The sequence below is a fragment of the Alligator mississippiensis genome, chromosome 2, assembly GCF_030867095.1.
Source record: "Alligator mississippiensis isolate rAllMis1 chromosome 2, rAllMis1, whole genome shotgun sequence".
NCBI lineage: Eukaryota > Metazoa > Chordata > Crocodylia > Alligatoridae > Alligator > Alligator mississippiensis.
Window position 1 is genome coordinate 132,533,594 of NC_081825.1, and position 17,563 is coordinate 132,551,156.

Genomic DNA, 17,563 nt, shown 5'->3' on the forward strand with positions numbered 1-17,563 from the left:
CATTAGGCTGAAGAGCTATATTTGTTGTTTCTTCTCCCTCCTCCCCCCCCCCCCCATCTTGTCCTCTCCTAAGGACTTGTTTAAAAAAAACAAGTCCTGTAATTTACATGCTTCTCCTCAAACTTTTGTGGAAACAGTGTAAGGTGTATGTATACTTGTCTCCATCACTGTGGTTGCCCCTCAGGAAGGAGCGTGGAGCTATGAAGTTGTAGTTCTTGTTTCACTTCTCAACTGGCAGTAATTCTCTGTATTGCATGACCCTTCTTGACCAAGTCCTCATATTTTTAGTTTTTTACATACGTGACAACTAAGGAGAATACCATTTTCACAATCTCATTCCTAGCTGCACCAAAAATAAAACATGGGACTCTTACTATGATAGGCTGCAGCCGGTAAATGAGACTGGGTTCTATCAGGAAGATCAGGGCAAATTATGTACCTGGCAGTGCTGTCAGAGCTAACCTTACATAAGCAGTTCTACAAAGCAAGAGGAGTGAAAGTCTTCAATTACCTTATCACATGTTGTTTGTTTTGCAAGACAGACTTGCAAAGGCAGGGTAATAGCCCCAGGAAAACTGTTCTGTCTCTGGCTCTATCTATCATCATTTTTATGTGCTGTTAAGTGGGTTACAACCACTAACATGTTCAGGTCTAGGGGTGTTTCTTGTAAGTGTATTACCTTATAATATTAGAATATATTTTTGAATGCAAACTTTGGGGTGGGGGGAAGGAATCTCTCAATACATACCCAGTAACATTTGAAAAACTAAATTGTTCTGATAAAAGTGCAGGTGAGCTGCAAGAAGCTTAACTGCTAACTAAATTATTTAAAATATAAGACCAACATTTAATTTAAAATAATTTTTTAAGCTAATCTTTTTAATTGCTTGTAGTTTGTTCTGCCTCATTGCAGAAATGTGTAACAGATTTGTCACCCAAGTATACAATTACAAGACAAAAAGCATAGATTTGACCTTCATCACCCTGGAATCTTGGTTTCAACTGTGTAAATTTCAACTTTTCATTTTACCAATGCGACCCTCCATGGGCATTCTTATTTTGGCATAGTGAGGTTAGAGCCCTGTTGTAGCCCTGAGGGTGCAGGATGTGTGTAAGGCTCCCTCTACATGCCACAGTTTAAGGTGTTATTAACCAATTAACACCTTATTACAAGTGGGTCTTAAAAAACCTCCATCCTTGGACAGACAAGGTTCTTTGGGTAGGTGCAATATCTTTTGTTAGACCAACTAAATAGTTGGAAAAATTGTTCTTTGCAAGGTTTTGGGCACAAACACCCTCCTTCAGGCATCTCTATCCTTAAAAGTTTTTAAGACCTGGCTAGACAAAGTCTTGGCTGGAATGACCTAGTTGGGGATGTTCCTACTTTGAGCAGGGGGCTAGACTAGATCAGAGTCTCTCAAGGATGGGTGGGGCGGGAGGTAACTGGCAGAGCCAGGCAGGGTGTGGGTTGGGACAGCCCATAGATCTTTACAAAGGGGTCCTGGTAGGAAGTTTGGGAGCCACTGGACTACATGACCCCTTGAGGTCCCCTCCAACCCTAACTTTCTATGATTCTATAATTAATCATGCCTTGTGACCCAGCTACATATTCAACCAATGAATGGTATGATAACAACCAATAGATAGGCTACAGTTATTCCAGAATAAATGTATGCAATAATTCCTTAGCTTGTTCTAATCATGCCATTAATTGAATATGTGGCCAAGTGCTCTCCTGTTGGGGGGGGGGGGGGGAGCTCCATTAACTGAGGTGCTCCCACCAACAAGGGTGCACTGCCAGCCCTGCCGGCGCCGCTTCTGCCGTGAGCCTCGTCTGCTTGAAGCCGGGATCACTGTGAGCCTCCTGAGACTCCCACTGCTGTGATCCCCATCAGCTCTGGAGCTCGCAGCCTCGGGACCTGGTGCAGGGGGAGCCTGGGTCCTGATCCTGGGCTCCCCTTGCACCTGCCATAAGGATGGAGGACTCCAATACGCCTCTTGCCTTGTATCTATGGCACCATCGCGTGCGACATTCCGTGGCACTTTTCCCGGCACCCGAAGAGACGCGGGATTCGTGCCATACCCTTTTTAAAAGTGGCGGCCGGAGAAGCTTTTGCACCACAGGTGTGTGTGAGCCAGGGGCAGGGAGAGGAGTCCCCCGAGGGCTCTTTCAGCCCCCGGCGTAGGGATGGGCCCTGCCCCACGGGAGGGTGGGGAACAAAGCCCATTGAACCGCATGGGCAGCGGCCGAGCCCCGCCCCCGAGGCCGGCGGAGACGCACGTGCTCCCAGGCCCGCGCCGCTTCCTCAAAGCGAGAGCTCAGCCGGCCTCCGCCCCCTTAAAGGCGAAGCAGCCGCAGGCTGCAGCCGTAGCCTCGCACTCGCTCTCTCGTCCCGGCTTTTAACGCCCCCCCCCAGCGGTCCCCAGAGCGCTGCAACAGTAGCCTGCCCCTGCAGGCACTGGAGTTACCAGAAGTGACGTCACACAGGGGGAGGGGCTCCGTTCCGCTTCCGGGTCGCTCCGGCGGCGGCTGCTGCGCGTGAGGCGGACCGGGCCGGCCGCGCGGTGAGTCAGGGCGGCTGCGCGGGGACCCGTCTCCGCCGGGCGGCTGCTTCTCACGGGGACTGCTCCTGCCCTCGCGGGGCCCTCGGGGCGGTTGGGCTGGAACCGCCCGGCTGGGGGCGGGGGGCGTAGATGATGGATGTGTATGGGATGGTTCGTAGAGGGATGTTCCTGCCCGGGGCGGGGGTTGACTACAGCTCCGGAGGTCCCGCCCGGTCTAAGTACACCCTGCAACGGAAGTAGGAGCCGGGCAACGGGTGTGCGCAGGGCCAAAAGGAGTTGGGAGGGCGGCGGCCAAAGACGTACCAGGTGTTAACGTCAGCTAGGAGCAAGGGGCATGAGGGGGTCGGCGGTTTTGCTCCGCTAAAAGGGGGGGAAGGAGCACAGGCAGACCCAGGACTTTGACAAGGGGGTGCAGGTGGCAAGGCACATCGTTGCACATACAGCAAACACATTTTTCTCCCGTTGAAAAGAAACGGGGGGGGGGGCTCAGGCTGTATTGTTCAGTTTAAGATTGAAGGAAAAACGAGCAGAGCTTCATTGGAACAAACTAAAAGCATTCTGCAAGGCTGGAAAATGGGAGCTTCCTTACCAGGAGCAGCTAAAGGCAGCAGAGCGGCAGAAGAAAGGATAGCTGTGTTGGCGCAACATCAAAGCCGTTAAGAAGGAGAGAAGGTCATTAACACTTGTGGGACGGAGCGTTTATACAGAATCGGATCATACTGAGCCTCGTGGCTGCCTGACTAATAAAGGTGCTGCTACTGCCAGGCAGCTTGACTTAAACAGTGTGGAGCAGGAATTGCACCCCCGCCCCCCAGCCCCATATCTGCCCCTGTAAAGGAGAACTAGAGCATAAGGATATTTTAGAAAATCTGAAATGGTCTTGTGTCAGAGAGGGGTGAAATAGGGTTGGGGCAATGGGGAGATGATGTTTATCTTAGACCTTGTTTTCCAGGTAGTTAAAATGAGAGATTTTTCAAGACTTGTGTCAAAAGAGGTACCAGGGCAGTAGGCACCCTTGGCCGATGCTACCAAATGGTTCATACCCTGAACTTTTAAAGGAACAGAGAGTGCTTCTCTACAAAAAAATGCTCTCTGTCATTAAAAACAGACTCTGTACCAGAGTATTGGATGGGTAGATTCAAATTGGGCAGATTACCAGTCTAATCCACTCTTGCAGTTCCTGTATTTGTGGAACGGTTGTAAAATCTGCCTGTTCTGCTTTTGCTCTTTGACCAAATCAGCCTGTGGCATGGTTGACTGTCCCTAGATGATATCCGCATGCACATTGGTTTGGTGTTAGCGAGTGGTGGCTACATTTTCAAGTTCTCCAGTCAGGCTTTGTGTGCTTGATGTTCTTTCGCTTAACAGCACAATCTCTTTTAAGAAGCTTGTACATGAACATGGGCCAATAAAGTTTGGAATTTACTGCTAGCAAATATTCTAGTATTGTAATATAATTCTTGGACATGCGAGAGTGCCTGGCCTTCTGTAAGGCTACTGTCAACTGGAACTGCACCTGAAACTCGTGTTCGTAATAGATGTAACTACAACAAGATTACCAAACTAAAAGAGCTCAAGGAAAAGCATATCTTTGCATCTTTCACCTACTCTCTCACCTCTCTTGCTTTTGCAATTCTGTCACATAGCAGCAGGGGATACAAGCATTAAACTATCAAGAACCTGGTTTTTCTTGCATTTCTTCTTTTCTTTTTAACATGGGAACATGGATGGATTTTGTCTCTCTCAAGTAGGGTTCATTTTTGGTAAAAATGACTTGTTTTAATTTGTCCCTCTTAAACAAGGTTCTCAGTAAGATATCAGTTCTGCCATGAGTAGATACATTAGAAGAGAAAGTTCTTTTTTTCCTCCTAGTTGGAGTAAATAATTTCTAGGGTAAAAAGGTGTATTGAGTTCTACATTTGCAAGGAAAGGATTGAGAATTGTTGGCTCTCAAAATTAACTTAGTGGAAAAAATTAAAGTAATTATTTAGATAGCAGTAGTATTAAATGGTCAAGTAACCCAAGTGTCTGACATGCTGTGTACAGTAAGTCAATCCAGACTCTCCACTCATCTAAGTATGGCTGTCTTTAGTGTCCAAAGATGACTGCTTCACACATGAAAAGGCTCATGAGTGTTCCGTTTCTGTGCAATTTTATGTATCACACAACAATAGAAACAGGAAAAGTTCCTTGAGTGGGTCTCGGAAGTTTTCCAGTATGTCACAAATGAACTGGCATGCAGCCTGGGAAATAAGACTCTTCCAACAAACAAAATGTACTCGGCTGAAGGTTCAGTGATATAAAATAGTCTGTCTATAAAATATAATTCCTTATATTATGTAAAAAATCAAGGTGGTGCTGTATTTAGCAGCAGTCTGATACTACACATTTCAATAAAGAAACATTTTAAAACAATCTGTTCTTTCCAGTTTATGGTCTTTCTGTGTACAGTAAGCAAGAATATTCCACCTTTCTGTTAAAGTTATGCTTGGAACAATTGTGAGATAATATTTAGAAATAACATGAAGCTGTGCTTGTTTCATGAAATTAGGGTACAGGTATAACAATCTGTTAAGTTTCTGTCTTACAATTTTTCCTGTGAAGAGCAAGAGTCTTTAGATAGGAAAATAAAGGAATATTGTCCAAGATACTTGTTCTTTACAATAAAGAAATCGCTTCTTGGTGTAGTTTGAAAAGAATGGTGCTTAACCCTTGGCTAGATCTTGTGTTATATTCCAGCTCAATTGTTCACTATGTTGTTTGGTTTCCATATTTTATATTTTATGTTGAATTTCTGAGGTAGTATGTGAAAGCATGTGGCTTTTCCCCCTTTGTTTACCAGTGTAAACAATACAGCCAGTGTGCAGCTTTTAAATATTTACCTGTTAAAGTTCTTTAAATAATATTTAACAGTTAATGATCAGTATTGACTACATGAAAAAATGAGTTGCTTTCATAGTAGATAAAATCTGTACCTACAGAGGAGCTTACATAACATCTTGATATGTAGTGCTGAGATGATAAATCAGGTTTGCCACAACAGTCCATGATAGCTAGCGTAATAAGAATGTACAGGCAGTCTCAGAACTCATCTGTGAGTCACTTTGTTCTTACTAGGTTCTTGGATCTAATCGGAAAGGATAAATTTGTGATCTATTTAAAACTATGCCAAGGTTCTCTTTAAGTTGCATTTGTTTCAGAGAATGCTACATAGAGATGGATCATTTGTTTTCTTGTTAGGATACCCAGTCCTATTTAAAAAGATGTTATGAAATCTAGAACTAACTAATGCTTTATAATCACAGAAAGCATGTGAAGGAAAGCTTCCATAGTCTGGTTTTGTTTAGCCAAAAAAAAGTGAGATTTTTTTTCCAGGGTTAAAACTGCAAAAATGTAAACTTCCTTGCCTTTTATCACCTGGTAACTAATAAAGCAATGATGCATATGATTTTTTTTTTTTAAGAAATGTTACTGGTAGTTTAAGAATATTCAGTTAAAAGCTAAAAATTTAGGAGCTAATATAAATGATATAATGCCTACCAAGTGTAAGGTTCTTCATCCTCAAACTGCTTTACAAGCATCAACTAGTTACTGTAAATTATAGCTCAGACTTTTTTTTTTTTTTTAAGTGCCTAATACCCATAATTAAAGCCAGCATTCAGCAGTTCTCATTGCTGTTGATGGGAGCTATTGGCTGCTAAGATTTAAGGTGCCTGTGTAAAAGTTTTGAAGTTTTGGTCCTGTATTTTTTAACTCTGAGCTGCTGCTTTGCCCCCCTAGTTTTACATGAGAAGTAGAATGTCCCCTTGAGTGGCAAGAAGTAATTTTTGTGCCTGTAGCTAGCTGAATAGACTTCACTCAACATTGTGCAGAAGAAGTGTTAGCTTTGCACACAAAGCTTAGTAACTTCTAAGAAGCCTTAGGTATGCTTCTCAGAGTGTCAAAAATCATTAGTATGAGCATAACCATTAGCCTGGGTGCATCCCCACATGCAGGGGCATGTGGTTGCTGCTGCAAAAATAGCACTGGCACAGATTTGTGCCACTCCTTTTTGCCATTCTGCGTGCCCCTGCACATGGGGTTACTATGGGATTATTTGTCCCAGGTGGGGTAGGGGAAGCTGGGGCCAGCACCTGTGTTGGTACCAGAAGCCATATCTGGGGGCCTCCCCCGTCAGCAGTAGCAATCTGGGTGTTTAGAGCCTGGGTGGCAGCCAAAATATGGTTTTGACCACCCAGGCTCCCTTTGTGGCTGCTGCTGCTTCACACCACACCACTATATTTCAGCAGTGGTTTTTTTTGACACCAGGATCTCCTGGTGTAAAAAAAACCTGACCAAAAACAACCCACTGCACTGCAAACCACCACACCTTACAAGCATATTGGAATCCTCAGAAGCTGTAAATTTAGGCATCTTGACTTGTAATTAAAAGCCATGAACAATGCTTTCCCTAGCCTCTGCCCCATATTTCAGGGTACAGTCATAGTAATTACAGGTTTGAGTGGCATGGTGCTCTTGGTGAGCAAAACTCTTGCTCCAATTTGGAATTATAACACTACATAATCCATTGGGAAAATCATAGGTGAAGCATTTGTTTAACTTGCACTATTCACCCACATTAGAAGCTCTAAATATCAGAATGCAATCCTGGTGTCTTCATCCTGGCATGATTCAGTATGACTTGTTTTAATTCTATCGGGAATCTTTCTGTAATCTCCCTCTTTTAATTGTATGTAGCATAGTAATTCGGGTAGACAAGACCCAAAGCCTGGCTGACTGTGCTGCGTTGCTTCCTTTTTTGTATGGCCAGTTAAGCAGATTATCATGCTGATCATAATTCTTTGCTTCATTTTCCACAATGATTCCACTCCCTTATTGTCTAAAATACAGCTGAGAGTCAGGAGGAAAAGTGCAGTCACGTGTCCCTCCCGCAGAAATGGATTTGCTGCCCCTGTGCCCCTTTGGTGCAGTGATGCTACTGCTGCTTATCATCATCAGTTCCTGTGAAAGAAGTTATCATTCCATGTCATCTGCAAGACAAATGCTGTGGGAGGGAAACAGTCCTACTTTCTCTGGTTTGATATGCTCCATTGGCACAATAGTATTAGAAGACGACCTGGTCACAAAAAATCCCCTCTCCCTTTTCCCGTCCCCCAATTATGATTGCTCATGTCCCAGGTTTGAAGAAATGACCAAAAGGCTGTTCTTTCCACACAACACAACTGAATGGTATTTTAAGCGTGATACGTTATGACATAATGGTTCCATAGTTCACTGACATGGTTATTCAAGTGATGGGTTCCCTGAGCCAAGGTTGCTTATGAAGAGCAGGCTTAGTATCTCAGACCCGTGAGAATGGAGGTAAGACTATTTACTTTTCAATCACGCTTATCTTGTGGCAAACAAATTGAGGAGGAAGTTCCATGTTCAATTAAATCATCTTAGTACTCGGGTGTACCAGCAGATGACATGCCCTCCTACCTCCCTGGAGAAGCCCCTCTAGGGAGGAGGCTGATATTGAAAGTTTGGTGGCATCACTCATGAACTACCAAAGCTCAGGATGGGTATTTTATTGGGTGTGTGATGAACAGAAAAAATTTGCTGCTCCCTTTTTTTGACAGAGGATATGAGGGAGAGGAAAAAAAGGCACTGGTACCAAGAATAGAAAATCAGAGTGCAGATTCTTTACTTCTGTTGGGGTGGGGCGGGGAGGGGGGGGAAGGGAGGAGAGGAGAATCCAAATAGTCTCTTATTTTTTGATAAATGGAAAAAAACCTCCACTTGATAAAGCTCCCCGTTGCTTAGCTATCTTTAGGATGGCTTTTTGCACAAGGAAAAGATTAAATTGAAAGCTTAGCTCCCTGCCTGATCTTCATATGGATTGTCAAAACTTCTAATCAAAATAACTTAGAATTCTGATGGATCTGTTGGAAGCGGTGAAAGGAACCACTCTTTAATGAGATTTATTTAATGTAGGGTCTATCCTGGAATTGGGGAAAGAAACTAAATCCAATTTGTATATATAAACACAAACTTAGATCATTATTCTCCATATGTTGATACATGTGCCTAACTTTACACATGCAAGCAATTCAGTGAAGTTTCTGAGAAGATGACCAATGCAGCAAATGTGCAGATGTTTAACTTTATGGAGCTGGGGATATTGTTTGCATAAATAGAGCTGAGTAGGTTTGGGGTCTTAATCGGCATCCTAACCAGAGACTAAAACTGCTTTTTTTCCCCCTATGGTTTACTAGTGATGGTTTTTAAAATGCTGTACAGCATTCAACGTATGTTATTCTAGACTCTTTTTTATGTCAAATAGAGTAGGAAGGGTATTTTCAGAGAGAATTGAACACTAAAGGAATGTACTGCTTACTAAAATACCACCTATATCATCCTGAAAATACAGCCTGTAATATGCTTTTGACTGACAGTGTGGGGTGTGAAGTCTAAATTCCTGCGTAGGAAAGATGTATGGTGGTCGTGCAAGGGGAGGTTCCACGTGATCATGTTATTTATGGCCCTTTTCTCAGATATCTCTATGTGAATAGAGCAGCTGTTATAAACTTTAACTGGCATAGAGAAGTAAGTGAACTTGAACTACCCCTTTTACTGTATTTAGATAGTGCCGTGCGCCATGTTGAGCAACATTACACTAATTTCTGAGACCCTAGAAATAAAACTAAGCAGAGGCTTTAGTAAGTTTTTACTGGTTTTTGCATGGTTTTTATGGAATCTGGATAAAAGTCAAGGAGTGCAAAAAAGGCTTGTTATTCTTTTGTAGCTAAACTTTAGTGGAATGTTTAGGGGCAAGCCACCAGTCAGAAACTGGTTTCTAGCTTCCAAATCTATTAGAACATAATGTGAAAAGAAGGGAGTACTGGCAGAAGACAAAGAAAGGCTTAGGTTGTTGTTTTTTTTTAAGGGAGGAAGGTGGGGAAAAAAGCTCTTCAACTTTTTTTTCCTCCTCATATGCATCACATTAAATGATAGAGCTGCCATTAGACTATTTCTGGGAATTTCCCCCTCTCTGGTGCTGCTTAGACAAGTTGGGGCACATCTGTGCCATTGTTAATTCTAACAGACCTGTCAAATAAGGCTTGGAACAGTTGATGCTTAAAGCTAGTTTAATATGTATATTTACAGGATCTGAAATTGGAAGTTAGATGTTTTTCAGGCTTTTAACAAATGTACACTGACAAACGTACTTTTGCTGAGAACATACTAGCTCTATGTTGTGAGGGGCAGAAAATCCCAAGTTAGTGTTTCAAATCTATTAAGGACCTCTAAAAGCAACGAAACGATGTTGCACTTCATGCTTTTTAAGAGTGTCTTTGTCACTGGTAGCGGCAAAAGTTCTCTATCATTTCTGCTGTTTTGTTTACGACAGCAATACTCTGAAGGGCCAAATATTAAACCTTCTTTACTTGAATTGTGTTTCTTGTTGATCAGTGCAATTACAAAACAAATGTTCTGGTACGTTGCTGTGCTTTAGCTGTAAGTTGGACCTTCTGGATTTGTAAATGGCAGTTGAGAAGTACTGGGTCCATTACTGATTATTGGCTGAGATTTGTTGATCCTCCCTCTGGATGGGGCTGGGAGAAAAATAGTGCCTAGTAACCTTTCAAGAAAGTATTATGATCACTTCTCTAGAAATCATCTGTTTACACTGACTTATCTGGCTGTCCAGTGGTGTTTAAATTCAAATCTTTGAGGAAGGTAATGGAGAAATGTTGGAAGATGCAATTCAGGTACATTTAGAGTCTTTCTTGGACCCTAGGATGTATCCGCATCTTTAGATTTACCAGATATGGCTGATCCCAAAGGGTTTTATTTGTGGATCACAGGAGGAGACTGAGTTGCTTTCAAGTGGCTTCAGTCTTACACCTCTGAGAGAATCCAAGTGTAATTATGCACTGTTGCTGAAGGACAGCCTCAAGGATGAGGGGGCGGATGTTTCTTTCCCACTGATTGGGGAAAATAGCATTTCTCTGTCATAATAGAGTGATTCAGTCCTTACTTGATCTTACAGAAGAAATCCTGATGATGAGAGAGTTGTTACATTTTTCACAGATGTGGAAAAAAATGCTGTCTTTAGTTGGATGCCTGTCTTCGTAGGGCAAGACAAAGGCAACCTTCTTTCCTGTGGAACATCGACCAAACCCTTTTTTTCCTCTTCTCTGAGGCTCAGGGTGTGGAGACATCTGGCATACAATTCCAGGACTTTCACTGGGACTTTCCTGTGGAAAATTGTTCAGATCAGTTATGGAAAGGAGAGTTGTTCCACTGGGGAGCCTACAAATTACTAAAATAGGGTTTAGTATTACAACTACTTTCATTTGAACTCTGTAGGCATTTCTACAAGTGGGTGTGGGCTTTTTTTTCCATCAAATGTTTACATTGAGCAAAGGTGGTGTAGTGTTTTGGGGGACACCGCAAGCTCTCAAGGAACAGAAACAATCGTCATGACTTGAGTGGCAATTTGCAATGCCTGATTAGTAGGCACTCAGAGCAGTAATTGCTGCAAGTATTTCATGAGCAAATCTATAGGTGAAGAAGGGGGACTAAATTTGCTGCAGCTGGGAACCCTCAGCTCCCCAAAGCCCCAGTCCTGTGCCAGAATTATTCCTCCTCAATGTGCAGGGGATGAACAAGATGTCAAGTGCAGCCATCATCCAAGAACCTAGGTGGCTACTCTTGTCCTCTATTCAAGCTCTGTGGGCAGGAGAGAGTTCTTTGTTGTGGGGGACAAGTTCTTATAAGATCACTAAAGCCTGGCCAGGGAAACAACCCAACTGTTGTTAGTCCCAGCAGAACCACTAGATGCCAGCAGCACAGTGCACAGAAGAACAGTTTGCCGATGTGGATGGCAGCTCCTCTCATTCTAAGAGTGTGGGAGGAGCAGGAAAATAACTTATGAAAAGTGGATCCAGAGCAGGCAAAGGATTGGTGGAATAAATGCCAACCTCCTAGGAACCCCAGGATCTTGGGCTGCTTAGATTCTGCTGGATGACAGTGGAAGGGATTATATTTCTTTACTTCAGGTCATGTTACTGTTCCTTAATAGAGCCTAGAGTGGCATATGAATCCTTTTAGTCCCTGGTCCAAGATTTCTGAGGATAATGAGGAGGAGGGAAGTGTGCCCACAGCCAGACCCCTCTTTCAAAATGCAGAGCTCCATTTGTAAATAACAGCAGGACCCTGTTCAGTATAGTAAATCAGTATGGAACAAAAATTGGTTGGATTGATTGGTGTAGCAATGAGGAATATAATGTCTGTACTGGTTTTTTTATCAGATATTGATCAGGAAGGTTTTCTTTTAAATATTTGTAAACCATAGGAAAGGCACTATTGCTGTATTCAGCTGTTGGTTTTCCTTTTGTGTAGCAGATAGTGTTACAAAGGAAGTTCATTGGTAGGCAATGGAAATGATTAGAGCCAGAGAAAGAGTTGCAATGGGAAGTGGAATACAGAGTGGAAATAGCAATACCAATTCTTGCAATACAGGAACAGGGGGACATAAAATGGAATCGAAAAGCAATGCATTTTAAACCTGGAATCATTATGTCTTATGATATTTATTCAGGCCAAAAAGTAGTAAGATTCCAAAGAGGATTAGACATCTATATAGATAATGAGAACATTCAGAGTTTCAGTAAACAGGATTAAAAATAAATTAGGGATATAAGCCTTCATACTAATTGATGAGGTCAGGAAGGCATTTCCATTCTGGACAGATTATATCATTGTCCACTACAAAATATAGCATACCTTCCTCTGAGGCATCTGGTACTCATCACAGTCACAGCTAGGATTCTGAACTGGAGGAGCCACTAGCCTGAACACCCTCATGCTGATTGAGTGAAACACAAACTGGCTTTTTAAAACTTGTCCTGTCCAAAATTAAGGTTTTCATCAAGGCCAAGAGAGTGCTTTTTTGGTTGTCAGAATAAAGGTGCCACTCAAAGCCAACCACCGAGGTAGTTTTCCCTTATAATGAGCTGGAAGGATCCCTGACCGTGTCAGTGCTATGATGAGGACTGCTGTTGGTCTCAGCCCACTAGTAAGCAAAAAAAAAAAAAAAAAAAAAGACAACTTGTTCCTCTGGGATTAAAGATCCTCATGTGTCTGAGTCTTAAGGTTGTGGTCAGGATCCACTTTTTCTCCAACATTTTGGTTTTCCAAAATCCTTCGATATTTCCTATCGTCTGTTGCTTTGTTTGGTATGAATTAAATTTACTACAATAAATGTAGATGTCCTCTGGGTATATCCACGTCTCTCCGGTGAGATTCTTTGCTGTAGGCAGATGTCCAATTAATAACTGAAGATTTCAGTAATTAAAAATTCCCTTGAATTAGGTCAGTTTTTTTCAGCATTTTATTTCGGATGCTAAAGTAGGGTAGTTAGAATGAGAGTCTAATGGCCTGTAATAAAAAAAAAAAAAAAAAAAAGAAATCAGCTTCTGTATTTTATTCAGCATGGCAAAATTTACTTTCTAAAGGGGAATCCATTCTTTTGGAGAGTGACTGGGTGATCAGTTTAGTCCCAAGTAAAATATTCCTTGCAGTCCACTGGTGAATGAGTTCCTTATGTCCTTCTGGAAGAAGGTCTCTGGCATTTTAACCCCATTAGGTTGCCTGTGCTCTTCTGTATTTGTCTAAACTGAAGTCTATGGTAGCTGCCTCTGGTGTGTGGGGATCAAAGTACTGCTTACTGAATGGCATGCTGTTCGAGGCATAGAATTTGAAGGGTGCCTTGTATCTTTTCTGTAGTTGAGCAAAATAAATCTGCACATTTTATGAATTCTTGAGGGAAATGCACAATAATTAACGTTCTTGCTGTGCAGCAAGTACATGTCTATCCAGCAACTTATGACTGTCAGTTCTAGTATCCTAGCATTTGGGATTTATTGCTGTTTTCCTTTTGGATTTTCAAATGTCCCCTGAAAGGACACTGAGGACAGAGTAGCCTATCTATATCCATTTGAGTTCTGTTCTTAAGCCATCTTCTCTATTGTAAACCACTGGACACAAAAGTCCAAGCCCTTTGGGGTGGAGTGGGAACTGGAACCTTTCCGTATATTCGTTCTTTCTTGCAAGAGGTAAAAGAGGAACTAGTGTGATCATTCTGTCCTGTGCAGGGGTTTGAGACATGTTGATCATGCAACTCTGTTTGAGCAAAGTGTTCCTTTGGGCCTACAACACTGTCTCCAAGCAGATCAGATGGAGAAGGATGGCTGTGCGCTAAACCTCAGGGTGTTAGAAACTTGTGGGGTTGCAGTTATAATATTTTGGGCAGGTGGCTGATAGGGCTGGGGATTTTTCATTCCTTTGGGAAAAGTTTTTGCCACTGGTATTGGCTTAAAGATGGCCTTGACCATGGCAGGGAAAGGTGGAATTGTCTTGCAATCTGTAGTCCTCTCTGAAAGAATTGCAGGACTTCGTGATGGATGATGCTGAAGAATTTTCTTGTTTTTGGGGGGAGGGAGAGGGATTTGTCACTCCCTCCAATTCAATATGCATGTGAGTCCATTAGGGAAACGGTGAGTCATTTAGAGTTGTAGTTTCTCTGTTTTGTGGATGACTCATCTTCATGCCTTCTTTTGTTAGAATCTGACATGCAGGTCTTGACTGTATGTATGCCTGCTTGCTCTTAACATTTGGATGAGAGTAAACTGGTTGAGACTAAATTGAAGATTAGGTTGTGCTAACATTCAGTAAAAAGACCAGAAGCTTGTTTCAGTTAGAGGGAGGAGATGGAGAGAGGAGGAAGGTGTAGACATCACAGAAGTAATATTTACCTTTATTGCTTCATGAGTAATATTTTCTGGTTCAATGAGAGTGTATGTTGGTGGTGATGTTTTTTGCTTTATGCCAGTTTTGTAAAATGCAGATATCAGAATGGGCCGAACTCTGGAAATCTTCCTGCCAAAATACAGCTTGTGGAACGCTGGAGAAAATACTTGCTTTAAGGAATGCATTTGTAGTGGGTTTTCCACCTCAGTTGTAAAGTAGCTCTAAGCTTTATTGGTGTCTTTTGCTGTGGGCTCTAGGCAGGACAGAAATTCAGTTGCATTCAGTAGTAGATGGACCAACAGTTTCCTTTGCTTGAACTGGCTGTTGCAAACTAGAATCAAAGTCTTTGATGAAAGATATCTTCTATACTGTCTGAGTAGAGCATGAGCTCTACTGCTATGAGCTCTCAATTTCTGTGTTAGTAGGGACAAGAGGTTTGGAAGAGTTGTACTGGTAACCTTAATGCTGTCCATTGAGGTTTTGTGCTTATCTCTATTGGGACTCTCTGGTCTTGAAATAAATTCCTTTTTCCTTAAAGTATTTAAATGAAAGTTAGGATTTTATTAAAGACACAGAGGCAAGTTGTTGTCCAGCTTTCCTTCATTCACTCCTGTGATGTTTCCTGTTTTGCTTCTTGAGATACAGGTCTCACGATGAGGAGCTTCTCGGAAACAGAAGTCTGTTCGATGAGTCGGGATGAAGACAAGTCATAAATTTGAGAAGTTGGCTCAAGTTTCCATTGCAGGCATGGGAAGTTTCTGATACCAAGCCCAGTGAGAAGAGCCTGGGTAAAGAAGAGGGAGATGTAGATCCAGTCTTGATAGGAGGAAGCAGGGACAGCAGGATCTGAGAGGACACTGCACAAATGGCACATGGCTCACTTGTTTGTTCATCCCCTCACATCCTTGAACTGTAATACTTTCTTTGTGTCTTTAATATAATCCTGACTCTGAATTCACCCTAGAGAAAGCATAATTGTGCTGTACTTTTCATTGTTGGATTGTTCCTGCTTTACACCTTGAAAATAGGTTTACTTTTTATTCAGATACATACCAGTTACAAAACACAGCATGGCAGAGACTTTGCTTGCGTTTAATAAGCCAACTCATAATGCAAAGTGCTGCAAATGTGCATCACAAATTGAGCAGAAAAGTGGTGTCCTCCTGTCTAATCCAATTCGCCACCTACTGTCCAACATAAAAAATGTGACCTCAAACTAAGATACTGAATAAGCATTTTGATTTTCACAAGTGCAGAATGCCCCACAGCTCCTATTGATTTTAATGGTACTCTGCACTTCTGAAAAGTTAGAGTACTTAGTAAAACACTAAGTTCAGGCTCCTGTATTTTGAACACCTTGGCCCTGAGATGAAATATCTGATCGAGAGCAACTAGGCATGTTCTTCATTACCTGACGTTTGTGAGCCCCCACTTCCCCTGCAATCATGATGACACATGATATTGCCTAGTGTGTTGTGATCATGTAATCAATTTGCATTGTTTGTAATGAATCTGTTCAGGGATTGGGGGCGGCATTAAAAGTTTACCTAACTCGCATGTTTAAATCGTAAAGTTTTATAAAATTTTCTGTATTAAATAGCATTTTTGCTGGAGGTGTGTAACAAATCTGTTGTTTGTTTTAAGCTGAACAAATTGATGTAATTAACAGTGTTTTATCCTTAATAAAATGTTAGTTATTTTTGTATTATGACTAAATGCTTGACCTTTGGCATTGATTTTCACTTTATGTATCAAAGTTTTATAAGTCCAGTTGAAAGGTATGGTTTCTAAATGAAAATAAATGTAGAGTTCATACCATTTAATTTTCCATTAATTCAGAATAATTAGATGTATTAGAGTGATAGAAACCGTTCCACAACTTGCAATAAGGGAACCAATATGTTGGACTTACTTGGGACCTGAAGAAAAATGCAGTGCATTTGAGAGCTCATAAATCTATCCCAACCATGTAGTTGGTCCAGTGAAAGTTATCACCCACAAAAATCCTGCCTTTAAGGTATTACTTTCCTACTCATTCCCATGCTACAATGACAGGGACTATATGAAGGCCTAGATAGACAATCTGTTATGAGAAATTCCTGTTTGTGTATTACTAAAACCTCTTAATGGATTCTTCAGCTGCTGACACAGTTGTGTGTTAAAAATCTGTTAACATTTCAAAATAGAACGTGAAAGTCAAAACATTCTTTGGCCTATCTACAATTCTTCCAGCTACTGGTGCTCTTCATGTTTCATGTTTGCCATGTGCATCTTGGCATTCCTGTGAAACGTTCTTAATGCTGGTGCTCTTGTATTCTCCCTGAACGTTTTACTGATGCAACATCTGGGCATTTCCTCTGATTTGACTCTGTTCTGAGAAGCAGCTATGGGCAGAGGAAGGATCCTCTAGAGAAAAATGTATGAGACATTAGTAGAATTTTAGGATTAGAGGAAGGTGGCAATAGCTGTCTTCAATGGAGGCTAATAAACCATATTTTTCTTTTCAGTATTTTTTAAACTAGGTATTCAGAATAGAATTTTACGAAGTTTATATAATTTGATCTTATTAACTCACTTTTTTTTCCCCAGAACTGAATATATATTACGGCATTCTGGGTTCACATTTTTTTTTTAAACTCTGTTAACAATTTGACACATCAAATTTTAAAAAATTTACATTTAAAGGTGCATCCAATAACTTAACATGTATATAAAGACAAATATTTATTTTCCATCAACAGAGCTCCTTTAGCCAAATCATTGTCCACAAAGGAGAATTTTATATTCTTTTCTTCTCTCTTTTTTATGTTTACAATATTGGATTATTTTGTGCAGGATAAATTAATTTTTGTCAAAATGGGCATAGTTTTATAAATCAAAAGGATTTTTAAATACATTTCCAGTTAAGAGTCCTACTTATATTTGAAATTAACAGTGCACACTAAGGCCTACATTTACTGTATTGTATTAATTATTTGAATTGAAAAAACAAGAATTTTTATGCTGAAGTTTTAAAGAAAAATGACTGAATTGCTGCAAACCCTTGGCTAAGTGTCTGAAGCCAGTCTGTTTAAGTGCTAAACCGACTTTTATTAGCAGTAACCTCCTCTGCAGGTGAGAGTGTCTTCTTTTCAATTTATTTCAGTTCAATTACTAGTTCATTCAAAATTGAAATACTCGTAGGGAGTTGAAAAAGCAG

At 41.3% G+C, this 17,563-nt stretch overlaps 1 protein-coding gene across 1 annotated transcript in view; it reads left to right on the forward strand.

The window, feature by feature from the left end:
• Positions 1-2,401: 2,401 nt before the first annotated feature.
• Positions 2,402-17,563, forward strand: part of SLC20A2 (solute carrier family 20 member 2) — a 71,114-nt gene continuing 55,952 nt past the window's right edge. The window contains exon 1 of the mRNA XM_019500088.2: positions 2,402-2,565. The gene's annotated coding sequence lies outside the window, so the exon portion shown is untranslated. The remainder of the gene's footprint in view (positions 2,566-17,563) is intronic.